The sequence below is a fragment of the Callithrix jacchus genome, chromosome 6, assembly GCF_049354715.1.
Source record: "Callithrix jacchus isolate 240 chromosome 6, calJac240_pri, whole genome shotgun sequence".
In the NCBI taxonomy this organism is placed as follows: Eukaryota; Metazoa; Chordata; class Mammalia; order Primates; family Cebidae; genus Callithrix; species Callithrix jacchus.
This window is the reverse complement of record NC_133507.1, coordinates 29,988,536-30,015,974: the sequence shown is the minus strand read 5'-3', so window position 1 is coordinate 30,015,974 and position 27,439 is coordinate 29,988,536. Positions and strand designations below refer to the sequence as shown.

General features: G+C 39.6%; 1 pseudogene across 1 annotated transcript in view; it reads left to right on the top strand.

Moving 5' to 3' along the window:
* The window catches only part of LOC100413319 (zinc finger MYM-type protein 1 pseudogene), a 36,648-nt pseudogene extending 10,672 nt beyond the window's left edge, over positions 1–25,976 (top strand). Inside the window, exons 3-11 of the transcript XR_013518808.1 lie at positions 6,688–6,760; positions 7,857–8,107; positions 12,178–12,347; positions 16,217–16,391; positions 16,479–16,634; positions 19,705–19,858; positions 21,845–21,982; positions 22,149–22,186; positions 22,976–25,976. The product of XR_013518808.1 is annotated as a zinc finger MYM-type protein 1 pseudogene (transcript). The remainder of the gene's footprint in view (positions 1–6,687; positions 6,761–7,856; positions 8,108–12,177; positions 12,348–16,216; positions 16,392–16,478; positions 16,635–19,704; positions 19,859–21,844; positions 21,983–22,148; positions 22,187–22,975) is intronic.
* Positions 25,977–27,439: the final 1,463 nt, after the last annotated feature.

Here is a 27,439-nt window from a genome sequence, read left to right as displayed (position 1 = left end):
AGGGGTTGCAAGATGCCAAAGCTCATAGGTGCTTTGTTTTATTTTATTTTGTTTTATCCAAATAGCAATAATTGTACCGCCTGTAAACCTCATTGGCTATGATAATGCCACTGCACAAAACTCGGTGCTTAGTTTTTTTGTTTGTTTGTTTTGAGACAGAGTCTTGCCTTGTCACCTAGGCTGGAGTGCAATGGCACAATCTTGACTCACTGCAGCCTCCACTGCCTGGGTTCAAGCAATTCTCCTGCCTCATCCTCCTGAGTAGCTGAGATTATAGGCACCCACCACCACACCCAACTAATTTTTTGTATCTTTAGTAGAGATGGGGTTTCACCATTTGGCCAGGCTAGTCTCATCCACCTCAGCCTCCCACATGCTGGGATTACAGGTGTGAGCCACTGTGCCCAGCCCTCAGTGCTTTGTATTTAATTGATGTTTAGACTTGCATGGCATATTTACTTTTAGGTGAAGAAAATCTACCTAATGACAGATAGTTAATTTTTAGTGATTTTTGCTTTGCTTGTATATAACGCTCAAATGGGCTGGACAGAGGCTGTAAGAACTATTTATTGCACTTGTACTCAGGCCTCATTTAACTTCCTGCATTGGGACAGGAACTTTCTTTCTTTCTTTTTTTTTTATGAGATGGAGTTTCGCTCTTGTTACCCAAGCTGGAGTGCAATGGCGCCATCTCAGCTCACCGCAACCTCTGCCTCCTGGGTTCAGGCAGTTCTCCTGCCTCAGCCTCCTGAGTAGCTGGGATTACAGGCACGTGCCACCATGCCCAGCTAATTTTTGTGTGTGTGTTTTCAGTAGAGACGGGGTATCACCATGTTGACCAGGATGGTCTCGATCTCTTGACCTCATGATCCACCCACCTCGGCCTCCCAAAGTGCTAGGATTACAGGCGTGAGCCACCGTGCCTGGCCGGGGACAGGAACTTTCAACAAAAGCTGAATTAAAGATAGAAATGAGGGAAAGGGCCAGGCACAGTGGCTCAAGCCTGTAATTCCAGCACTTTGGGAGGCCGAGGTGGGTGGATCACGAGGTCAAGAGATTGAGACCATTCTGGTCAACATGGCAAAACCCCATCTCTACTAAAAATACACACAAAAAAATTAGCTGGGCATGGTGGCACGTGCCTGTAATCCCAGCTACTCAGGAGGCTGAGGCAGCAGAACTGCCTGAACCCAGGAGGCAGAGGTTGGGGTGAGCCGAGATCGCCCCATTGCACTCCAGCCTCCATAACAAGAGTGAAACTTCGTCTCAAAAAAAAAAAAAAAAAAGAAAAGAAAAGAAAAGAAATGAGGGAAAGTGGTTGAGCCCCAGTCCCCAAAATAAAAAATACTGACAGAATTATTTAGGTCTTTCATGTACTCACCCAGAATAAAACCATAGTCCTGGAATTACTTCTGCAAGAGGTTTTTTGTTTTTTTTTTTCTTTTTTGGATCCCATTATTCTAAGTGATCCTGTAAGAACTTCAACTTCTCCACATTTGTGTTAGTTATTATCTGCCCTCCATAATAATTAGTTGTAAGCCCTCCCCCTCTTTTTTTTTTTTTTTTTTTTTTGAGACGGAGTGTCACTCTGTTGCCAGGCTGGAGTGCAGTGGCTTAATCTTGGCTCACTGCACCTCTTCCTCCTGGGTTCAAGAGATTCTCCTGCTTCAGCCTCCAGAGTAGCTGGGACTACAGGCATGTGCCACCACACCCAGCTAATTTTTGTATTTTTTTGTGGTAGGGATGGGGTTTCACCATGTTGGCCAGGATGGTCTCAATCTCTTGATCCGCCTGCCTCGGCCCCCAAAAGTGCTGGGATTACAGGCATAAGCCACTGTGCCTGGCTTTTTTTAAGAGTAGATGTTTGTCTTGGGGTTGATCAAAACGGGGGATCTAGGAGACAGGAAGCAAAGCACTCTGAAGCCAAGCTAGGGTAGCAGGAAGGAAACGAGTTCCAAAGGATTTAGAATCAGAGTTGACGCAGCTACTAGGAAAGTGGAAAGTAGGCATCAGTCAAGGAAAAAGAAGAACACAAGGAACCATTCTGTCTTTGAAAAAGAGACCTTCCTCTTGTAGTTCCTCAAAAATTATAAAATGGAATTTTTATAAAGCCTGAATGCAAAACAGTGTTGTATATTGTGAGTTTGGATTTTAACTGCCTATTGACCAAAAAACAATCTATTGATTTGGGTAGTAAGGTGAAGCAGGCATGATGTATGATGGGAAAATAGACTTAAGACTTATGTGAAAGGTAGAGTGATCTAATTTCATGATTCGATTTAGGGAGAAGAATTCCAGGTTAATCCTAGATTTCTGGCATGGGAAGTAAGGTATATGACATTGCCATTTACAAAAAAAGGGAATATCTGTAAAGCAGGTTTGTGGGGGGTAATAAAAGAATATCATTTTACTGAGGCAAGAGGATTGCTTGAGACCAGAGTTCAAACCCTTTGAGTTTGAGGGACCTGTGGGGATTCAACATTCAATTGGAGATATTTAATAGAGAATTGGGTATATGGGCCACAGTTTAGGAATGCAAGGGAATAGCAGCCCATAGGTGATAGTCGAATACGAGGCTGTGATCATAGGCCAGGCACGGCGGCTCACACCCATCATTCCAGCACTTTGGGAAGCTGAGATGAGAGGATCACTTGAGCCCAGGAGATCAAGATCAGCCTGGACAACATGGTAAGACCCCTTCTCTACAAAAAAAAAGAAATTAGGTGGGCATGGTGGCATATGCCTGTGGTCCCAGCTACTCAGGAGACTAAGGTGGGAGAATTGCTTGATCCCAGAATGGCGAGGCTGCAGTGAACTGATATAATACCACTGCCTGGGTGACAGAATGAGATCTTTTCTCAAAAAAAAAAAGACTTGATTTTTTGTTTATTTGTGACAGTCTCTGTTGCCCAGGCTGGAGTGCAGTGGTGCAACCTCCGCCTCACGAGTTCAAGTGATTCTCTTGCCTCAACCTTCTGAGTAGCTGGGATCACAGGCATGCACCACCACACCTGGCTAATTTTTAAAATATTTTTAGTAGAGATGGGGTTTCACCCTGTTGGCCAGGCTGGTCTCAAACTCCTAACCGCAGGTCATCTACCACCTCTGACTCCCAAAGTGCTGGGATTACAGGCATGAGCTACTGCACCTGGCCAACAGGTTCTTTTTTTTTTTTTTCTTTTTTTTTGAGACAGAGTCTTGTTCTGTTGCCCAGGCTGGAGTGCAGTGGTATCATCTTGGCCCACTGCAACCTCAGCCTCCCAGGTTCAAGCGATTCTTCTCTCACACCCTACTAAGTAGCTGGGATTACAGGCTCGTACCAACACACCTGGCTAATTTTTCGTATTTTTAGTAGAGACAGGGTTTCAGCATGTTGACCAGGCTGGTTTTGAACTTCTGACCTCAGGTGATGCACCCGCTTCCGCCTCCCAAAGTGCTGGGATTACAAACATGTGCCACTGTGCCTGGCCAACTGGGTTATTTTTTTAAAGCCAGGAGTTCAAGATCATAGAGCAGGCGAGAAGAGTATTGAGGAATTGTGCTTTTGAGGAACAAACATTTTAAAAGCAGGTAAAATAAGTATATGTGAAAAAGACTGGGAAAAAGGTAAAATGAGAAATAGGAGATCTTAGAGCAAGAAAAATCAAAGGAATTTCAAGAATGAGGAAAGGGGAGATGCAAAGGGGTGGTCAGAGAGGGTGGATAGCTTTAGATTCTAGAATGTTTTTAAATGCTTATGTCCTGGAACCAATAGGAGGGGAAGAGGAATTAAGCAAATGAGAAGGATAACTGGAGGGCAGGGAGGAATAGTGAGGATAGATTGAGTTAACCTCGGATAGAAAGCTTTACATTTTCTTTCTTTTTGTTTGTTGAGACACAGTCTCACTCTGTCACCCAGGCTGGAGTGCAGTTCACTCTGTTCACTGCAACCTCCATCTCCCAGGTTCAAGTGATTCTCATGCCTTGGCCTCCTGAGTAGCTGGGATTACAGGCATGTGTCACCATGCCCAGCTAATTTTTATATTTTTAGTAAAGATGGGCTTTTGCCATGTTGGCCAGACTGGTCTCAAACTCCTGACCTCAAGTGATCCACCTGCCTTGGCCTTTCAAAGTGCTGGGATTATAGGTGTGAGCAACCATACCCCAACCAAAAACTTTACATTTTCTACTATTGAAAAGTTAAAAATAAACTTGTAAGTTTTGGTGGTTTTGTACTGTATTCAGGGGCTTGGGGGAACAGAAATGGAGACTATTTCCAGAAGAAAGCACAGAGTTGATAGTAACTACCAGAGAAGAGTAGAACAAAACTATATTGAAAAATGGATGACAGGAAAGAAGCCAGTATTTTTACAGTGAAGGAACCTTGATTTGAAGCTGTCTAAAGACCCTTTTGTGGTACTAGAAAATTACCATATTTAGAAAGACTAATTTTAAAATCAAACTCTATCAATCTTTTATTTTAGGAATCTGGAAACTGTTTTTCAGGAATAAATCCATTAGTTTGGAACTGGAGGATTCCTTTGCATCAGATACTGAAATGAAAGAACCATTGTTAGATGGTGAATGTGACAAGGCAGAGGCATCACAGCCAGGGCTGCTAGATGAAATTAAGGCAGAAGCCGACAATGTTGAAGTAAATATTTTTTGTTATTTCCATTATTTCCATAGAGCAGCATTTAACTATAACTTTTAGTTACAAAGGAGCTGAAATTATTAATTGAAAAACTCAGATCCTTATCTCCTACGAAGCAGTTAATTAAATAATACAAAGTATACGGTGTTAAGTGCCATTACAAGTATATATAAGAAAATGATTTCAGGAAAGAATGGACTGTTTGGAATTGGGTTTTTGTGTGAGTAAAAGGATTGTTTAGGGTTTTATGAGCCTAGCTAAGGTTAACACTTTTTTTTTATAGAGTCTATTTCCAGAGAAGGCTAACACATTTTTATTTCTGTTTTTCTTAACTTGAAACAATACAAATTATAATTTTTTAATCTGAATTAATTTTATATGTAAATTTTTAAAAACTTTTTTAGACATAGCACTTACCAAATAACCTATGAAGGATGAACTGACTTGAGCTGTGAATATAGTTTAAGTAGGGAAAACATTCCTTAGAATGTTTGTATATATGGCTGGGCACAGTGGCTCACACCTGTAATCCCAGAACTTTGGGAGGCCAAGGCGGGAGGATCACTCGAACCAAGGAATTTGAGACCAACCGGATGATAAGACCCTGTCTCTATAAAAAAAATACAAAAATTGGTCAGGCATGGTGGTTCATGCCTGTAATCCCAGCACTTTTGGAGGCCAAGGCTGGTTGATTACAAGGTCACGAGTTCAACACCAGCCTGTCCAAAATGGTGAGACCTCATCTCTACTAAAAATAAAAAATTAGCCAGGTATGGTGGCAGGCAGCTGTAATGCCAGCTACTCTGGAGGCTGAGGCACAGAATTGCTTGAACCTGAGAGGCAGAGGTTGCAGTGAGCCGAGATTGTGCCACTGCACTCCAGCCTGAGTGACAGAGCAAGACTTTATCTCAAAAAAAAAAAAAAAAAAATTAGCCAGGCATAGTGGCACATGACTGTAGTCTCAGCTACATGGGAGGCTAAGGTGGGAGGATTGCTTGAGCCCAGGAATTCAAGGAAGCAGTGCGTTATCATCATGCCATTGCACTCCAGCCTGGATGACGAAGTGAGACCCTTTCTCTTAAAAAGAAAAAAGAATGTTTCTGTATGAACAACCAGCTGAAATTTCGAATGAAAGAAAAAGTAGATCACTAAAACGAATAATTTATTTGTAGAAGTATATTTAGAAGTAGCCTAAAGTAGATTAATATTAAATAAGGGTGTGCTTACCATTGAGTTGATTACCATTGAGTTTACTGGGGAACGTTACTCATGTAGGAACTATCTACTGCTTCTTCATTCCACGGACATTCAGGCATAGATCAAGTTTGGATATGGTGGCTATGAAATTGCCTGCTGCTCTGAAAAAATTGTCTCTTGTAAAAATCATTCTGCCCAATAGACAATTTCTGGGTTTAAGGTCTTTATGAAGACGATTAGCTGTTAATTACTAGAATAAGCAGGGAAGGCCAGGCACAGTGGCTCATGCCTGTAATCCCAGCACTTTGGGAGGCCAAGACAGGCTTATCACTTGAGGCCAGTTCAAGATTGTGGGCAACATGGTGAAACTCCGTCTTTACTAAATATTCAAAAATTATCCAGGCATGGCAGAATGCACTTATAATCCCAGCTATTTGGGAGGCTGAGGCATGAGAATCACTTGAACCTGAAAGTAGGAGGTTGGAGTGAGCTGAGATCGCGTCACTACACTCCTGGGTGACAGTGAGATCAGTCCCAAAAAAAAAAAAGTAAAACAGTTAGTGAAAATAGTTGCAATTCAATATGTCTGCTTACTATTGGTAGTGAATTAAGGGATTTTGTTGACAAAGATTCTGAAGTCATACCTGGATACCATAGAAAACCATGTATTGGGTGATTGGTGTTGTCAGCTAAAGAGCACCAAAATGGTAGTGCATACCTTTATGTATTTTGGTTCAGTTCAGTTATACAATTCATTGACCAGACCTGACCACAATTTATCATTTTCTGTTGAATGACTGGTTGTCTTAAATTAACTGTATTCATTTTTTTAATTCTTTTTTTTTTTTTCTTTTCAGGAGTTTTGTCACACCCAACAGTCCAGAACTCAGGAGAATGAACTGAAAATAAACTCTGTGTTTTCAGAGAATGGTAATAGAATTATTTAAGTTAGTCATGTTTATTCAGACCAGTATGATAGCTAATTCATTCTTTTGTAATGACTTTGAATATTGCTCTCTGTTGGATTTCAAGTCCAGGAGAAGTAACCTGTAAGAAAATGAAAGAGAGGCTGGGCATGGTGGCTCATGCCTGTAATCCCAAACACTTTGGGAGGCCAAGGCAGGTGGATCACAAGATCAGGAGGTCGAGACCAGCCTGGCCAACATAATGAAACCCCATCTCTACTAAAAATCCAAAGAAAAATTAGCCGAGCATGGTGGCATGAGCCTGTAGTCCAGCTACTTGGGAGGCAAAGGCAGGAGAATCACTTGAACCCAGGACGCGGAGGTTGTGGTGAGCCGAGATTGCACCACTTCACTTTCAAAAAAGAAAGAAAGAAAATGAAAGTGGCTGGGCATGGTGGCTCACACCTGTAATCCTAACATTTTGGGAGACCAAGGTGGGAGGATTGCTTGAGGGTAGGCATTTGAGACCAGCCTGGGCAACATAGTGGATTTTCTACAGAAAATTTAAAAATTAACCAGGTGTGTGCAGTGAGGCATGCCTATAGTCCTAGCTACTTGAGAGGCTGAGGCAGGAGGATCTCTTTTTTTTTTTTAGACAGTGTCTCGCTCCGTTGCCCAGGCTGGAATGCAGTGGCACAGTCTTGGCTCACTGCAACCTCCACCTCCAGGGTTCAAGTGATTCTCTTGCCTCAGCCTCCCAAGCAGCTGGGATCACAGGCACGCGCCACAACACCCAGCTAATTTTGTATTTTTAATAGAGATGGAGTTTCACCACATTGGCCAGGCTGGTTTTGATCTCTTGGCCTCAGGTAATCCACTCGCCTCAGCCTCCCAAAGTGCTGGGATTACAGGCATGAACCACCGCACAGGGTGGCGGGAAGATCTCTTGAGTACGGGGTGTCAAGGCTGCAGCGAGCCATGATCATAGCACTACACTCCTTAGAGTGCAAAAGAGGGCAACAGAGCAAGACCCTGTCTCTAAAAAAAGAAAGAAAATAAAAGAATGCCTACTTAATTTTGTGTAATACCAATATTTATTTCTCCCTCTTCTGTTTTTATAGCTTCACAGTTGACTGCAGATGTTCAGCTTTCCCTGGCATCATCTGGCATGAATGAAATGCTGCCTTCAGTTTCAACCACAGCTATTCAGGTTTCCTGTTCCGGTTGTAAAAAAGAGTCTCCAGAAGGGGGAAACTGCTTATCAGAGAAAAGGATCTACTCAACTTTTCTGCTCCATACCATGGATCACTGAATACATTTTATCTGCCAGTTCACCAGTTCCTTCTAAGAGAACTTGTTCAAACTGCTCAAAGTATATAATTCTAAATTATGCCCCCTTTTACATCCCTACCTAGTTGTTGATCATAGTCTTAGTTGTAATTTTCTACGTTTTCTTTTTTTTTTTTTTTTGAGACTCAGCTTCGCTCTTGTTGCCCAGGCTGGAGTGCAGTGGCGCCATCCCAGCTCACTGCAACCTCCACTTCCTGGGTTGAAGCAATTCTCCTGCCTCAGCCTCCTGAGTAGCTGGGATTACAGGTGCCTGCCACCTCACAGACTAATTTTTGTATTTTTAGCGGAGATAGGGTTTCATCATCTTGGCCAGGCTGGTCTTGAACTCCTGACCTCATGATCCACCTACCTCAGTGTCCCAAGGTGCTGGGATTACAGGCATGAGCCACCTCACCTGGCCTGTTTCTCTTCAACTTTATGTAATGTGACTTCTAAAACTTATTTTCCTACTCTTTTCATTTGAAATTCTCTGTAAGTGAGATTATTGTACATGCATTCTGTTCTATTGTTTAACTGTATAGGGAACAATCTACTAAAAAATTAATCCTGTCGACAGTTACTGTAGATTTTCTAAGATGTAGATAATATATTTCTCTTGTAAATGAAGTGATTCTTTTGAAAAAATTCATGGCCATAGATAAACCTACATGTTTCTTTGTAATTTTTTATTGTTGTTGTTTTTTGAGCCAGAGTCTCGTTCTGTCTCCCAAGCTAGAGGATAGTGGCACGATCTTGGCTCACTGCAACCTCCGCTTCCCCAGTTAAAGCAATTCCCCTGCCTCAACCTCTCGAGTAGCTGGGATTACAGGTGCCCGCCATCACTCCTGGCTAATTTTTTGTATTTTTAGTAGAGATAGGATTTCACCATGTTGGCCAGGCTGATCTCGAACTCCTGACCTCAGGTGATCTGCCTGCCTCGGCCTCCCAAAGTGCTGGGATTACAGGTATGAGCCACCTCGCCTGGCCTCTCTATGTAATCTTTTAAAAATTTTTGTGAGAATTTGTGAAGAATCAGTGTCCTTTTGGCTTTGAGAGTCCTAAGGCAATATAATTATGGTCATTAGTACCTAGGATATGCTAACTTTTATATGTTCAGAACAAGAAAATTGGCAGGCAATGACAGCGCTTCTAAATCTAACAAATTCCTTTCAAATAATACCTGTTTTAGACTTGGGTTGCCATAATTTGAGTTTTGGTTCTTGCTTTTAGTTATATTTTACTACTCCAAGTTTCATCCCTTAGTTGCTAGATGAGCATCACCTAAGAATTTGTTAGAAATGTACTTTCTCAGGCTGGGCATGGTGGCTCATGCTTGTAATCTCATAATCCTAGCACTTCCGGGAGGCCAAAAGGTGGGTGGATTGCCTAAGCTCGGGAGTTTGAGACCAGCCTGGGCAACATGGTGAAACCCAATCTCTACTAAAATACAAAAAATTAGCCAGACATGGTGGCATGTACTTGTAGTCCCAGCTACTCCAGAGGCTGAGGCAAGATAATTGCTTGAACCTGAGAGGCGGAGGTTGCAGTAAGCTGAGATCATGCCACTTCACTCCAGCCCAGTCAACAGAGTGAGACTCTGTCTCCAAAAAAAAAAAGAAAAAAAGAAATACACTTTCTCAGGTCTCACTGATTCAGAACTGCATTTATCCCTATGTGATTTCTATACATGACAAAGTTGGAGCAGTATTGAGAACTTCCTTGCTACTTAGCAGTCATATCTGTTTTTGATAAATGTACAAAAGAATTATGAGCATTAAATAGTATATTTAAATGGTCAGAACAATACTAGCATGTAATAAGAACTCAGTAAATGTTAAGTATTATTATTCTCTTAACAAACTCATAAACCCTTTTGATGGGTTGCTTCAGCTCCTCTGGCTGCTGCTTCAGTTATCTTTTGCTTCAGGTGTTATTCCATGGAACTTTACTTACTATTATCTTTTGCTTTTCAACCCTTCAATACTATACTAGTCTTCTGTCTTTTTACTTTCTTTCTATGGGCGATATGGTATTCTCTTCAGTCTGCTTTCTCTCCCTGCAGAATCATAAAACTGGAAGGGACCTTAGAGACTCACTACATATCTTCAGCAGATGTCCCAAACAGATTGAAAAAGGCTGAAGCAGGAAAGATTTAGAGTGTAATTTCTCTTAGGCATGGAAATCCAATATGAGTAAAAATTTGATATAAGTTTTACTTCCTTTAGAATAAAATTTTTTTATAAAACATATTATTTTGTAGTTGGTAGAAAGATGGTAGTAAATTTTAGGCTGGGAAAGGCCATCCATGATTCAGAGTAGTAGGTGCTTTTTTTAAAACTTAAAAATTCCAAATTAATTACCCTTTTATATAAATTTTAGCTAATCTTCTGGGGTTTGTTTTCTTCTAGTGAAGCTATCTTTCAAAATAATTTTTAGTTATTTCTTTGTTTTATTTATTTTTTTCAGAGACAGAGTCTCATTATGTTGCCCAGGCTGGTCTCAAACTCCTGAGCCCAAGTGATCTTCCCACCTTGGTCTCCCAAACAGCTGGGATTACAGGTGTGAGCCACTCTGTTGATTTTCAGTTTTTTTGTTTGTTTGTTTGTTTTGAGGTGGAGTTTCACTTTGTTGCCCAAGCTGGAATGCAGTGGTGCAATCTTGGCTCACTGTATCCTCCACCTCCTGGGTTCTAGCAGTTCTCCTCCCTCAGCCTCCTAAATAGCTGGGATTACAGGTACATGCCAGTGTGCCCAGCTGATTTTTTAATTTTTAGTAGAGATGCAGTTTTGCCTTTATGGCCAGGCTGGTCTCCAACTCCTGACCTCAGGTGATCTGCCTACCTTGTCCTCCCAAAGTGCTAGGATTGCAGGGGTAAGCCACTGCACCCTGCCTGATTTTTAGTTATTTTTGAGATTTCCTTTATAGGAATGATTTAATACCTGTTTTGCGTCAATGCAGTTTTAATTCTATTTCATGGACCAAATGGAAGATGACTTTGATGATATTTTAAATCTTATTAGAAAGATGTGTCTTGTGGGCCAATTGAGGTGGTTCACAGCTGTAATCTCAGCACTGGGTGGCCAAGGCAGGAGAATCACTTAGGAGTTGGAGACCAGCCTAGCCAACATGGCGAATCCCTGCCTCTACTAAAAATAACAAAATTCACCGGGTGTGGTGGTGTGCACCTGGAATCTCAGCTACTCTGGTGGCTGAGGCAGGATAATTGAACCTGGGAGGCAGCGGTTGCAGTGAGCTGAGATTGTGTGACTGCACTCCAGCCTGGGTGACAGATTGAGACCCTGTCTCAAAAAAAAAAAAAGAAAAATGTGACTTGTTCTTGGGTACTGTGTGTTTAAGAAGTGTCATTTCTTTAGTTTCTCAGTTGGAACCAACTAGAAATCCTGAATGCAATTAATAAAGTCCAAAATAGGCCCCTGCACTAATGTTTGATTTATTTATAGGAAAGTTGTTCCTAAGTTGTTGGCTTTTCTTTTTTTGAGACAAGGTCTCTGTCAACCAGGTTGGAGTGCAGTGGCACCATTTTGGCTTGCTGCAGCCTTGACCACCTTTTAAGCAATCCTCCCACCTTTACCCTCCCAAGTACCTGGGACTATAGGCACATGCCACACCACCTGGCCAGTTTTTGTATTTTTTTTTTTGTACAGATGGTTTCACCTTGTCCAGGCTGGTCTTGAACTCCTGGGCTCAAGTGATCTTCCTGCCTTTTCCTTCCACAGTGCTGGGTTTGAGCCACTGTACCCAGCATTTTTTTTTTTTTTTTTAGGTAGAGTCTCACTCTGTCACCCAAGCTGGAGTGCAGTGGCAGATCTCTGCTCACTGCAACATCCACCTCCCAGGTTCAAGTGATTCTCCTGCCTCAGCCTCCTGAGTAGTTGGGATTATAGGTGCCTACCACCAGGCCCAGCTAATTTTTGTATTTTCAGTAGAGACATGGTTTCATCATGTTGGCCAGGCTGGTCTTAAACTCCTGACCTCAGGCAATCCACGTGCCTTGGCCTCCCAAATTGCTAGGATCACAGGTGTGAGCCTCCGTACCCAGCCAACATTCATTTTTTAATTTTTTTGTTTTTGTTCTATTTCCAACTCCTGCAGATAATTTTTAAATTTTTTATAAAGCTTTAGTAGATTCTTTAAAGCCAGCAATCTAGTATGCTGATAGCAATGAAAACTTGGAAGCATTTTCAGATTTCCATGAGTCTGCTGATGTAGTTTCTTCTGCCTCCCTTCCCACCTGGCTGATGTCTCATCATTCTGTCTGAAAGGTATGCCTTAAATATTTTTACCTTTTGTCTATTCCCACACCATTCTTCACCCTCCTCTTAGATCTGTCCACCCCCCAAATTAATTCTGTGGTCTGTGTTTTTAGTGTTGTGTTCATAACTCCCAAAACATTGATCATAAAATATTAAAGTCATTAGTAATTGATACTGTCCTGGTTAGATTGCGACTAGAGTCTTGACATTAAGGACCAGAATATCATCCCTTATATCTAACATTCCTTGGCACACAGTGAATTCTAGAAGAATTTTAATCAAATGAACTATAAGGATAGCACTGTGGATAAGCTATATTTTAAATCACTAAAATGATGAATGTAATAATGAAGTAAGCTTGTTATTTTTGGTTCTGTCTGTTTAAAATATGGAAAGTTCATAATACATTAAATTTTGAATTTTTTTTTCTTTTTGAGACAGAGTGTTACTCTGTCGTCCAGGCTGCAGTGCAGTGGCACAATCTTGGCTCACTGCAATTTCCACCTCCCAGGTTCAAGCAGTTCTCATGTCTTAACCTCTGGAGTAGCTGGAATTACTACAAGCATGTGCCACCACACCCAGCTGATTTTTGTTTTTAGTAGAGACAGGGTTTCGCCATATTGTCCAGGCTGGTCTAGAACTTCTGACCTCAAATGATCCGCCTACCTCAGCCTCTCAGGTGCTGGGATTACAGGCGTAAACCACTGTGCCCAGCTGAAAATATTAAAGTGTTAATGTTAATTTCAGGGTTAGTTCATCTTGAAAACTATCCTCAGATATAGATATACTGAGGATTCTAGGTAACCAGCTATAGTGATTTTTTTTTTTTTTTTGAGATGGTGTCTCACTCTGTCTCCTAGGCTAGAGTGCAGTGGCATGACCTCAGCTCACTACAACCTCTGCCTCCCAGATTCAAGCAATTTTACTGCCTCAGCCTCCTGAGTAGCTGGAATTACAGACACCCACTACCATGCTCGGCTAATTTTTGTATTTTTGGTACAGACTGAGTTTCACCATGTTAGCCAGGCTTGTCTCAAACTCCTGACAGGTGATCTGCCCACCTTGGCATCCCAAAGTTCTGGAATTAAAAGCATGAGCCACCACACCCAGCTACTAGGTATATTGATATTTTCTACAGTGGCAGTTCTCAAACTTTCTGGTCTGAGGACTTCTTATACACTTAAAAATTATTGAAGACCTGGCCGGGCATGGTGGCTCATGCCTGTAATCCCAGCACATTGGGAGGCCGAGGCAGGTGGATCACGAATTTGAATCCATCCTGGCCAACATGGTGAAACCCTGTTTCTACTAATAATACAAAAATCAGCCAGGTATGGTGGCACATGCCTCTAATCCCAGCTACTCGGGAGGCTGAAGCACTAGAATTGCTTGAACCCAGGAGGTGGAGGTTGCAGTGAGCTGAGATCCTGCCACTGTAGTCCAGCCTGGCGACAGAGCAAGACTCTGTCTCAAAAAAAAAAAAAAAATTTATTGAAGACCCGAAGCTTTAGTTATATCTATGAATATTATAGATATATAGATTATATCTATGAATATTAACTATATAAAAAATTAAATGACATTTTAAATGAAAAATAGCCATATTTTTAAAAATTGATCGGTAATAGTGTCATTGTTTTATCACTTTTGCAAATCACTTTTTACATCTAGCTGGATTTTTATATCTGCTTCTGCCTTCATTTTATTGCAAAATATGTTGTTTGAAGAAAATCTGGCCTCACAAATACATGATTAGAGAAGGGGAGAGTGTTTAGCCTTTCAGATAAGTGTGGATGTTCTTTGATACTACAACCAAAAATCAAGTGGTAGTTTCTTAAAGGCTAGCTGCAATGTGGAATCAAACATTTTGTACAATGTGGCTCATTTAACTTTTTGCACTCTTAATGTTAAAATTTGTTAATCTGTCTTGTACTTTGAATGGATCTTTTACCCATGAATGATTTCTGTGATATGCTATTGTCATTTGGAAAATATTGGTTCATTTAGTACTGCAGATCTTTCAAATGTGGACATATTTTATCATGCAGTATTTTTTAAATTACCACTAATCTCAGAAAAGTTTTTAAGTTTTGGGAATCAATCAAGTTGAAGTTGGAAGATACAAGTTTTCCAAAATTCTAATTATCACTTGAAAGCCAAAATTTTATCGTTAGTGATAAATACTATCAGTCATTTTATTTGAAGTGACAGTCTCATTTTTTTCATTTTCAAGAAAATATCAGCAGATACCCACTTCGGGATAATAGTTTGTCTTTAAACTATTTATGGTAAACTATTTACAGTACTTTGAAGTAAAAATTTTCCATGAAAAAAGTGGCTAATTTATTATAACTCAACATTTCCATATGAGCTTTTCCTTGAGGCAACCCTCATCCTTTGGTGTCCAGAAGTATTTTATGCCTGTGTCCCAGTTTGTCACACAGAATTACTTTTTTCTGGCCCTACCACTTGGCCAAGACAGAATATTTTTTATACTTAAGGATGAAGTTTAAATAATTTAAAATATTTTGCTGTTTCAGTGAGTACATCCTTAAGTGAAACTGATATTTTTTTATTTTTAGCAGTGAATGTGTAGCAGGGAATAACATGAATATTAGTACATTTTGGTGCCACTGCCTTGATTTCTGCTAAGGCTCTGACAGTTTTAGACACTGTTGCCTTTTTTCTTTTCCAGATTCACTGAAGTGAAATTAGTATTTAAAAAAAAATTTCATTGGCATTTAGTATATTCATAATTTGTGTGACTATCACCTCTTTCTTTTTCCAGAGCATTTCCATCACTTCAAAGTAAAACACCTTATACATTAAGCAGTTTCTCCCGATTTCCCTCTCCCGACAGTGCCTGTCAACCACCAGTATGCATTGTATCTATAGATGTATCTATTCTGAATATCTCATATAAATGGAATCAAATGTGACTTTTTTGAGACTGGATATTATTACTCTGTTGCTCAGGCTATAGTGCAGTGACTTTTTATGTCTGGTTCTTTGCCTTAGCTTAATATTTTCAAGGTTTGTCCATGTTGTACCATGTATCAGTACTCAATTCTTTTTGTTAACAGATGAATAATATTCCACTGTATATATATAACACAATGTGCTTATCCAGTCATTCATTTACTGATGAACATTTGGGCTGTTTTTATCTTTTGACTATTGTGGATAGTGCTATTATAAATATACAGGTACATGTGCTTGAGTACCCGTTTTCAAGTTTTTTGGGTGTATACCAAAGAGTGGGATTGCAGAGTCCTGCCATTAGCTTTGCAACATCAGTTGCAAAGTAATGTTGCATACATCAACACAGTGAAAAGGCAAATAACATTATTATGAAAATAGTTTTGATCTTGGGGAACCCCCCAGGGATTTGAAGACCATACCTTGAGATTCTCTGTCCTATAGATTTCCAGAGTTGCTCATATGAATATGTGATCTCTCATCATTACTTGGTTTTCACTAGCACTACATAATACAGGCTAGCTCGTCTTCAAAACTGCACTTTCAAAGTCAGGCATGGTGGGATTCCGTACCTGTAATCCTAGCTACTCGGGAGGCTGAGACAGGAGAATCTCTTGAGCCCAAGAGTTCGAGGCCAGCCTGGGCAACACAGCAAGATCCTGTCTCTTTAACAAACAAAAACAAAAAAACTGCACTATCAGATGTGCTTTATAATCTGTAAGGTATAGATGAGAACATTAACATTTAGGGAGTATAAATGTGAGAGAACTGGATACCAGTTCAGGTTTTCTCATTTCAAGGCTAATGTTCTTACTCTATTTTGAGAGGTCATTTCGTTTATAAAGATAAAGAAGTTATAATTTAAACTGCTTAATGGTGTCCTTGGTATTTATTCTTAGAGACATTTTAAATCCAAAGGATGTGATCAGTGTCTAGCTGGAAGATGCTGCCTCTTGCAAAACTTTTTGCAGCCTATCTTGTCTTTCATCATATGAAGAAAAAAGAAAACCATTTGTTACCATATGGACTAATAGCATTTTGACCAAGTGCAGCATGTGCCAGAAGACTGCTACTGTAAGTTGTAATTATAACTTTTGAAGGGGTTCTGATGATTCTGCTTAAATATCAGAATTTTTACTGAATCTTTTTATTAAATCCTAGATTCAGTATGAAGTAAAATACCAGAATGTGAATCATAATCTTTGCGGTAATGCCTGCCTTTCAAAGTTTCACTCTGCTAACAACTTCATCATGAACTGCTGTGAGAACTGTGGTGCCTACTGTTACACCAGCTCTAGTCTGTCCCACATGCTTCAGGTAGAAGGACAGTCTCATTACTTTAATAGTTCAAAGAGTATTACAGCATATAAGCAGGTATGAATAAAGACCTATTGTTTCTTCTATTAACTGGCCTATGAATGGTTCCACTCTAGGAAAATGTGGGAAGTAGTTTTTGGTACCCTTTGGAATAATGTCAGTTGGTAAGTTGATGAAGATGAAATAGAAGACTTTGACAGTTTCCTCTTGCATAAGAATTCATGATGGGGCAGGGTGTGATTAAAAAAAAGAATTCATTATAAATGCTATATGGAGATTTTCCTAAATAATCTCAGATTGATTATCTTACCTTAAGGAGAGGGCAAGCAGGTTGGAGCCAGTTTATAAACTACAAATAAGTATAGCAAAAACAACAATAGTCTACTGGTCAATAAAACCCAAACACAAAAGTATTTTTGTTTTGTTTTTAATTTATTTATTTTTTGAGATGGAGTCTCGCTCTCTTGCCCAAGCTGGAGTGCCGTGGCACAATCTTTGCTCCCTACAACCTCTGCCTAATGGGTTCGAGTGATTCTCCTGCCTCAGCCTCCTGAGGAGCTGGGATCACAGATGTGAACCACCATGCCCGGCTTTTTTTCTTTTGTGTGTGTGTGTGTGTGTGTGTGTGTGTGTGTGTGAGACAAGGTCTTGCTCTGTCAGCCAGCCTGGAGTGCAGTGGCAGTCATGGCTTACTGTAGCCTTGATCTCTTTAGCTCAAGTGATACTCCAACATCAGCGTCCCGAGTAGCTGGGACTATGGGCACATGCCACCACACCTGGCTAGTTTTTTAATTTTTTGTAGAGACAAGCTCTTACTGTGTTGTCCAAGCTTGTCTTAAAACTCCCAAACCCAGCTGATTCTGCCTTCGTCTCCCAAGGTGCTGGGATTACAGGTGTGAGCCTAGCCATGTTTTTGTTTTCAATTCCATGTGTTTAACTCTTATACTAAACAATGCAAAAATGAATCAAGAATGTCACATGTGGCTTGGCATGGTGGCTTACACCTGTTATCCTAGCAGTTTGGGAGACCAAGGTGGGAGGTTCAGTTGAGCCAGGAGTTCGGGACCAGCCTGGGAAACATAGAAAGAACCCATCTCTAAAAAATAAAAAAGAATATCACATGCTTTTTCTGAATCAGTCATAGGAGGAAATAATCCAATGAGATTTGGATTATTTGTCCCAACACTTCAGAAGGCCAAGGCAGGCGGATCACATGAGGTCAGGAGTTGCAGACCAGCCTGGCCAACATTGGCAAAACCCTGTCTCTACTAAGAATACAAAATTAGCCAGGTGTGGCGGGCATCTGTAATCCCAACTACTTGGGAGTCTGAGGTAGGAGAGTCGCTTGAACCCAGGAGGCGGAGGCTGCGGTGAACCAAGATGGCACCATTGTACTCCACCCTGGGCGACAGAGTGAAACTCTGCCTCAAGAAGAAAAAAAGAAAAAGCAGTTGAAGATGGGAGTCAAAACAAGCCATAATTCAAATAGATCATTTGTGACCCACATCTTTTCTATGGCAGAATGCCCCATCTTGAGAATATCCTGCCTTAAGACCAGAAATGGGAAAATGGAAAGCACAGACTTCTCCCAAAGGCAGGAAATAATATTCCTTTTTTAGATTTATTTATTTGTGACAATAAATAGGCCTTGTTCTGTTTTTAAGAGCTTGTATTGAGTACCCAGTTGTTCAGCTTATATGAAGGGACAGGACTGATTTGGGTAAACCAGCTAGTTAACAAGTACAGCCTAATACTTTGCCCTTGCATCTAAATGTAAGACATCATGTGACAGTGATAACGGAGTAAATCTATAATGTTAGTGAAATACAGTCCAGAATTAGAAAAATGTCCAAATATGTGAATCTAAAAAGGGGGTAGCTTTTAATTTTTAAAAAGTAGATTATTAGATGTAATTATTTTGGACACATGTTAATAGAGTGTATTGTTAGCCTTCCCTTATGAATAATAAACTAACTTAATTATAAATTATACCACTATTGGGCCTGGCCCCGTGGCCCACACCTCTAATTCCAGCACTTTGGGAGGCCAAACAGGAGGATCACTTGAGATCAGGAGTTCAAGACCAACCTGGCCAACATGATGAAACCCCATCTCTACTAAAAACACAAAACTTAGCCGGGCATGGTGGCATATGCCTGTAATTTCAGCTACTCAGGAGGCTGAGATATGAGAATTGCTTGAACCCCAGAGGTAAAGGTTGCAATAACCCAAGATCGCACCACTGCACTCCAGCCTAGACAACAAAGCAAGACTCTGTCTCAAAAATAAATAAATAAATATTATGCCACTATTGTTGCTTAATGTTAAAGATTAGTGAATTTTTAAGATTTCTCAAAATATAAAAGTTTTTCATATTAATAAAGGATAAAAATAGAAATTTGTTTTATTGTACCTTTGCCAATATCCTGTTCTCTCACAGAAAAATAAAACATAGGCCAGGCGCGGTGGCTCAAGCCTGTAATCCCAGCACTTTGGGAGGCCGAGGCGGGTGGATCACGAGGTCAACAGATCGAGACCATCTTGGTCAACATGGTGAAACCCCGTCTCTACTAAAATTACAAAAAATTAGCTGGGCACGGTGGTGCATGCCTGTAATCCCAGCTGCTTGGGAGGCTGAGGCAGGAGAATTGCCTGAACCCAGGAGGCGGAGATTGCGGTGAGCCGAGATCGCGCCATTGCACTCCAGCCTGGGTAGCAAGAGTGAAACTCCGTCTCAAAAAAAAAAAGAAAAGAAAAAGAAAACATATATGTAGTTTTTTGTCTTTGGACTTTGTTGTTATTGTTGTTGTTTTTGAGACAAAGTCTCTCTCTGTTGCCCAGGCTGGAGTGCAGTTGCATGATCTTGGCCCACTGCAACCTCCGCCTCCCAGGTTCCAGCTATTCTTCCGCCTCAGACTCCCAAAGTCCTGGGATTACAGGCATGAACCACCCCGCCTGGCCTGTTCTTTTTAATATTTCAACTAAAAGCAGTGGTAATAGATAAGTTCTTGTTTGTTAACAACATATGTCATATACCAGGAATATGAATATTCTTTTAATCTCTACACAGAAAGCTGCCAAACCACTTACATCTGTTCCTTGCAAACCATTGAAGCTCTCAGATGAAATGATTGAGACTACCAGTGATTTGGGGAAGACAGCGCTTTTCTGCTCTATTAATTGTTTCTCTGCATACAGTAAAGCTAAGATGGAATCTTCTTCAGGTAATGTTTGTTTAGCAATTTCATGGGTTTAGTAATTATTAATAAATAATGTTATTTTGCGTTAATTTGTAACCTTGATTAATTTTCAACTTAAACTGACTTTTAAAAGTCAAAACAATCTAAACTTGTTGCAAAGAACTATTCTTCAGTATTTTTGTATAAAAGTAAGGCTACTTAACCACCCAAGATTTAGTATTATTTGTAAGCCTGGCACAGTGGCTCACGCCTATAATCCCAGCACTTTGGGAGGCCAAGGCAGGTGGATCACCTGAGGTCAGGAGTTCAAGACTAGCCTGGTCAACATGGCGAAACCCATCCCTACTAAAAATACAAAATATTCTCTGAGTGTGGTGGTGGGTGCCTATAATCCCAGCTACTTAGGGGGCTGAGGAAGGAGAATCACTTGAACCTGGGTGGTGGAGGTTGTAGTGAGCCGAGATCACACGATTGGACTCCAGTTTGGGCAACAGAGGGAGACTCTGTCTCAAAAATAATAATAATAAAATAAAAATTTTAAGATACGTGTCTTTAGATTATTTGGATTCCTTAGTAAATGAACATACATACGTTTACATCAATATATATTGCGCATCAGCTGGGCATAGTGGTTCACACCTTTAATCCCAGCACTTTGGGAGGCCAAGGTGAGCGAATCATGAGGTCAGGAGTTCAAGACCAGCCTGGCCAATACGGTGAAACCCCGTCCCTACTAAAAATAAAAATATCAACTGGGCATGGTGGCGCATTCCTGTAATCCCAGCTACTCAGGAGGCTGAGGCAGGAGAATCACTTGAAACTGGAAGGTGGAAGCTGCAGTGAGCCAAGATTGGGCCACTGCATTCCAGCCTGAGCTACAGAGTGAGACTCATCTCAAAAAGAAAAAAAGTATATACATATATATATATGGAAAGAAAGAGCGTACCTATTGCAGAACATGGTACATAAGAGGCACTCGGTCAACATAGAGTTTAATTAATATATTTACAAGACTGCTTCTATTAAGACATAGAATGTTTTACTTAGCCCTGCTTTGTAAAAACAATATTTTTCATTACTTTTTTTTTTTTTTGAGACAGAGTTTCACTCTTGTTACCCAGGCTGGAGTGCAATGGCACGATCTCGGCTCACCGCAACCTCTGCCTCCTGGGTTCAAGCAATTCTCCGGCCTCAGCCTCCTGAGTAGCTGGGATTACAGGCATGCACCACCATGCCCAGCTAGTTTTCTGTATTTTTAGTAGACACGGGGTTTCACCATGTTGACCAAGATGATCTCGATCTCTTGACCTCGTGATCCACCCGCCTTGGCCTCCCAAAGTGCTGGGATTACAGGCTTGAGCCACCGCACCCGGCTACTTTTTTTTTTTTTTTACGTGAAATAGAGGTAATTGTAAATGCTTTAAGACTCACTAATAAAAAAGCACAAATAATCCAGCCAACTAAGTATTCCATCAGAAAGCCTCATGTAGAACTAGTGGTACTATTTACATAGACCATAGATTGACTGATGCCTCTGGGATTTGTAAATCATGCAAACTGACTTGTTACAGAAATGTCTGCAATAGTAGCTTGGACACCAGCCTAGCGCTCCATTGATGCTGAGGTTTATGAATCCTGGAAGAGTTTGAAATTGATGCCCATTAGGAGATTCTATAGGAATCTCTTGTCTTCATGAGTAATATCACAGTAAAAATTTGCTCATAATTTTAAACAAATTGTTTAAAAGGGCTAGGAAATTGTGCACAAAGGTTAAGACATAAAATGTTCGAGAAGTGTAAATTTCTAGTGTAGTATTGTAATTATAAATATGATACTAAAGAACCTGGCTATACCTAAGCCCTAATAAAAATTACTTCAGCATCTACCAATTTTTTACGCTGTTAAATGCCTGCATTATTTCTTGAAACAGTGTTATTAAACAGCACTATCTGATTGATTGATTTTTTTTTTCTACTTTTTAAGAAATCTTTTTGTTTTTGTTTTTGTCAGTAAATGTTTCCACGGCACATGATACTTCAACAGAGCTTCTTTCTCCAAAGAAAGATACAACTCCAGTTATAAGCAATATAGTGTCATTGGCAGACACTCATGTTACCTTGCCCATCATGAACACTGATGTCTTACAAGGTAAAAGTTGATGTTAAGATATTTGACATAAATATTGTTTTGTCACACATGATACATCTCTATATGCTAAATTTTCTTTTTCTTCTATGAAATAAGCAATTATAGTTTATGATGCTATTTTATAGGATATAGTATAATATCTTGAATTTATGCTCTATTTTAACAGATACAGTTTCTTCAGTAACAGCGGATGTCATTGTGGATGTAAGTTTTATTTTAACTTCTTTTTACCATTGTCTTTTTTTAATAAGCGGATTTTTTTTTTTTTATTGAGATGGGGTCTTGCTCTGCCACCCAGGCTGGAGTGCAGTGATGCAATCTTGGCTTATTGCAACTTCCGCCTCCCACGTTCAAGTAATTCTTCTGCCTCAGCCTTCCTAGTAGCTGGGGGGATTACAGGCGCCTGCCACCAGGCCCAGCTAATTTTTGTATTTTTAGTAGAGATGGGGTTTTTCCGTGTTGGTCAGTCAGGCTGGTCTTAAACTGCTGACCTCAGGTGGTCCACCCATCTTGGCCTCCCAAAATGCTGGGATTACAGGTGTGAGCGACCACACCCGGCCCAGATTTTATATATATACATATATAGTATACATGTGCTCGTGTGTGTGTGTGTGTGTGTGTGTGTGTAAACTGTTTAAACAAAAGTTATTTTTTTACTCTGGGTTCTTTTAAAAAATTACTTCCAATGCAAAGGAAAAAAAAAAAAAGGAAAGAAAATAAAAAGAAAAAAAATTACTAAGCAATTTGAGTCATCTGAGCAACAAAAATTATTTTTATGACAATTACATACCAAAAGGTCCTTCAGACATTTAATGCTGAATCTAGATTGCAAATAAATAAGTTAAACAGCATTGTTCATGTTTCCTTCTAGTGGAGCTCATACTGTAACTCAGTCATTTATTTTACTGTGTAATTAGAGTAAATATATTCGGTATTTTAATTTATTTTTGAAAACTGTTGTAACAAGTGTTCTTTACTCATTTTCTCCCAAAGCTTTCTAAGAGTTCACCTAGTAAATCCAGTAGTGGTACTGCTAGTAATTGTATGGAGCAGCCAAGTCTTTCACCATCTTCATCAGTATTCAGTCAGCATGCAAGTGGTTCCAGTGTAGAAGTACAAAAAGATAAAGTGTCAAACCAGGATCCTGCATGTAATATGAAATCTGTGAAAATAAGTGATGAACCGTGTAACCCAAAATGTACATCCAAAGTACAGAAAGTTAAAGGTAACTCACGAAGTATTAAAAAATCTTGTGCAGATTTTCAGTGTTTGGAAAACAGTAAAAAAGATGTGACATTCTGTTATTCATGCCAGTTGTTCTGCCAAAAATATTTTAGCTGTGAAAGAGAGTCATTTCCAACCCACGGAACTTCAAATTGGAAAAAAACTCTAGAAAAATTCAGAAAGCATGAAAAAAGTGAAATGCATTTGAAGTCATTGGAATTTTGGAGAGAATACCAGTTTTGTGATGGAGCTATCAGTGATGATTTATCTATTCATTCGAAACAGATTGAGGGAAATAAAAAGTACCTAAAGCTTATAATTGAAAATATTTTATTTCTTGGAAAGCAGTGTTTACCCTTAAGAGGAAATGATCTGTCTATTTCATCTGTGAATAAAGGCAATTTTTTATAATTGTTAGAAATCAGAGCAAAAGATAAAGAAGAAGAAATATTTTGACTTATGAATTCACAAGTTGACTTCTATAATAGCACACAAATTCAAAGTGATATTATTGAAATAATAAAGACTGAAATGTTGCAGGATATTGTGAATGAGATCAATGACTCCCCAGCATTTTCAGTAATATGTGATGAGACAACCAATAGTGCTATGAAAGAACAGCTTTTAATTTGTGTAAGATACCCACAAAAATCATCAAACGCTATCTTAATTAAGGAAAGATTCTTAGGTTTTGTTGATACCGAGGAGATAACTGGGACCCATTTATATAGGACTATCATAACTTATCTGCAGCAAATTGGGGTTGATATGGACAAAATACATGGCCAGGCCTATGATAGCACCACTAATTTGAGGATAAAATTTAATAAAATTGCAGCAGAATTCAAGAAAGGAGAACCAAGAACTTTATACATACACTGTTGTGCCCACTTTTTGGATTTAGCAATAATTAGATTTTGTAAAGAAGTAAAAGAACTCCAAGGTGCTCTAAAAACTCTCAGTTCTTTGTTCAACACTATTTGTATGTCTGGGGAAATGTTGGCAAATTTTCAAAACATTTGTAGGCTAAGTCAAAACAAAACATGCAAGAAACATATATCACAATCATGTTGGACAGTCCATGATCATATATTACTATCTGTGATTGACAGTCTTCCAGAGATTATTGAAACATTGGAAATGATAGCAAGCCATTCTTCAAATACAAGTTTCGCTGATGAATTGAGTGATTTGCTGACATTGGTTTCCAAATTTGAATTTGTCTTTTGTTTGAAATTTCTGTATCGAGTGCTAAGTGTTACAGGAATTCTTTCCAAAGAGCTTCAAAATAAAACCAGACATTTTTTCTTTGTCTTCAAAAATAGAAGCAATTTTGGAATGTTTATCATCTGAAAGAAATGATGTATATTTTAAAACAATCTGGGATGGAGCAGAGGAGATATGTCAAAAAATAACGTGTAAAGGTTTTAAAGTTGAAAACCTTCTCCAGAAAAGAAGAAAAATTCAGAAATCAGTAGATCTTGGCAATTCAGATAATATGTTTTTTCCTACTTCAACAGAAGAACAATATAAAATTAATATCTATTACCAAGGATTAGATTTAAAATTATGTTTTTCAGAGTTTGATTATTGCAAAATAAAGACAATTTCAGAACTGTTATTTAACTGGAATGAACCATTAAATGAAACAACAGCAAAACATATTCAGGAATTTTATAAACTTGATGAGGACATTATCCCAGAACTTAGATTTTATCGACATTATGCAAAACTCAACTTTGTCATAGATAATAATTGCATAAACTTCATCAGTCTTGGCTATTTGTTTATTCAGCATGGTCTTTACAATAATATTCCTTGCCTCTCAAAGCTATTATATATTGCTTTGTCTTGGCCAGTTACTTCAGCAAGTACTGAAAACTCATTTTCTACCCTGCCTCGTCTCAAAACATATTTATGTAATACCATGGGACAAGAGAAGCTTACTGGCCCAGCCCTAATGGCTGTTGAGCAGGAATTGGTAACTAAACTAATAGAGCCTGAAAAACTCGATGACATTGTGGAAAAGTTTATCAGTCAGAAGAAAGAAATATAATACTTGCTCATTTGAACTTAGACTTGTATTTCTGTTGGAATGTTTTTATTTCAAAATTGTTCAAAATTCAAAAACCATAGAACAATATACAGTGAAGTCTCCTTCCCTCCTTTAGAACTCATTTTCTCTTCCCGAAAAGTGTTATCTGTTCCCTAAATATTCCTCTAGAGATATTTTTCCTAAGTGGTATTACATAGTGTACACTGTTCTTCAGCATGTCTTTTCCGTGTAACATTTTTGAGATTGTCTCATGTCATTACATGAAGAGTTTCTTGATTCTTTGTCTATAACTGCAGATTTTGTATGAAAAATGTAGGGCCTACCATAATATATTTGAGTAGACCCTACTGACATTTTTTTTTCTAACCTTTGCTATTATAAATAATGATTCATGGGCCAGGCGCGGTGGCTCAAGCCTGTAATCCCAGCACTTTGGGAGGCCAAGGCAGGTGGATCACGAGGTCAAGAGATCGCGACCATCCTGGTCAACATGGTGAAACCCCGTCTCTCCTAAAAATACAAAAAATTAGCTGGGCATGGTGGCACATGCCTGTAATCCCAGCTACTCAGGAGGCTGAGGCAGGAGAATTGCCTGAACCCAGGAGGCAGAGATTGCAGTGAGCCGAGATCATGCCATTGCATTCAAGCCTGTGTAACAAGAGCAAAACTCCGTCTCAAAAAAATAAATAAATAAATAAATAATGATTCATTTTATAACCTTGTATGTGGGTCATATTGCACCTTGAGTAAGTTACTGTATGCTGGAAATCTAACATTAGAATTACTGGGTCAAGATATGTGCATTTTTACTTTTGATAGATATTGGCAAGTTGCCATCTATAAGGATTGTGCCAATTTGCAGCCCCACCCACAATGCATGAAAGTGCCTATTAAATCTTTATCAGTGTTATCAAATGTTTTGATCTTTCCCAATCTGTTAGTTTAAAAATGGCATTTTAATCCCAGTGGTATTTTTTATATTCACTTAAGAATAACGTTGGGGACTGAGTGTGGTGGCTCGCACTTATAACCTCAGCTCTTTGAGGGCCTACACAGAAAGGAAGGTCACTTGAGGCCACGAGTTCAAGATCAGACTGGCAACATATTAAGACCCCATCACTACAGTTTTGTTTTTTTTTTTTAATTAGCAAGGTGTGGTGGTGCATACCTGAAGTCCCAGCTACTTGGGAGGCTGAGGCGAGAGGATTGCTGAAGCCCAGAAATTCAAGGCTGCATGAGCCACAATCTCGCTGCTATGCTCCAGAGCCTAGGCAACAGAGTGAGACCTTATATCTTTAAAATAAACAAAAATAAAGTTGGATATCTTTGTTTGAGCCATATGTATTTACTTTTTTGTAAACTGTCCTGTTTAAACACTAAAATCAATGCTGTGTTTTTGGTTTACACATTTCAGCTGGATGACAAAACAAATTATTAGGTTACTTTATGTCTGTCTCCTTTGTTCAGGTGTGCTCTCATTTCAAGACTGTCAGGGAGTTGCACCCTTCCTGCATGAAGTAAACTAGCCTTGCTGAGTGAAAAAAAAAATTATGTTTATCACCAAGACGTACTTTATAGTGTATCTTAGTTAATTTTTCCTCTGCCCTTAAAAGTAATGTGTGTTCTGCTGTTTGGTGGAGTAGTCTATAAATATCAGTTAGGCCAGCATGGTGGTTCACGCCTGTAACTCCCATGCTTTGGGAAGCTGAGGCTGGAAAAATCACTTGAGGCTAGGAGTTCGAGACCAGCCTGAGCAATATAGTGAGACCCTGTCTCTACCAAAAAACAAACACGAAAACAAACTTGGCATGGTGGCATGTACTTGTAGTCCTAGCTACTTGGCAGGCTGAGCTGGGAGGATCACTTGAGCCTAGGAGTTTGAGGTTATTACAATGAGCTATAATCATAGCACTGAACTTCCAGCCTGGGTGACAGTGGAAGAATCAGTCTCTAGAAAAAATGGGCCGGCCGCAGTTGTTCACACCTATAATCCCAGCAGTTTGGGAGGCCGAGGCGGGTGGATCATGAGGTCAAGAGATCGAGACCATCCTGGTCAACACGGTGAAACCCCGTCTCTACTAAAAATACCAAAATTAGCTGGGCATGGTGGCGCACGCCTATAGCCCCAGCTACTTGGGTAACAAGTGAAACTCCATCTCAATGAAAAAAAAAAAGAA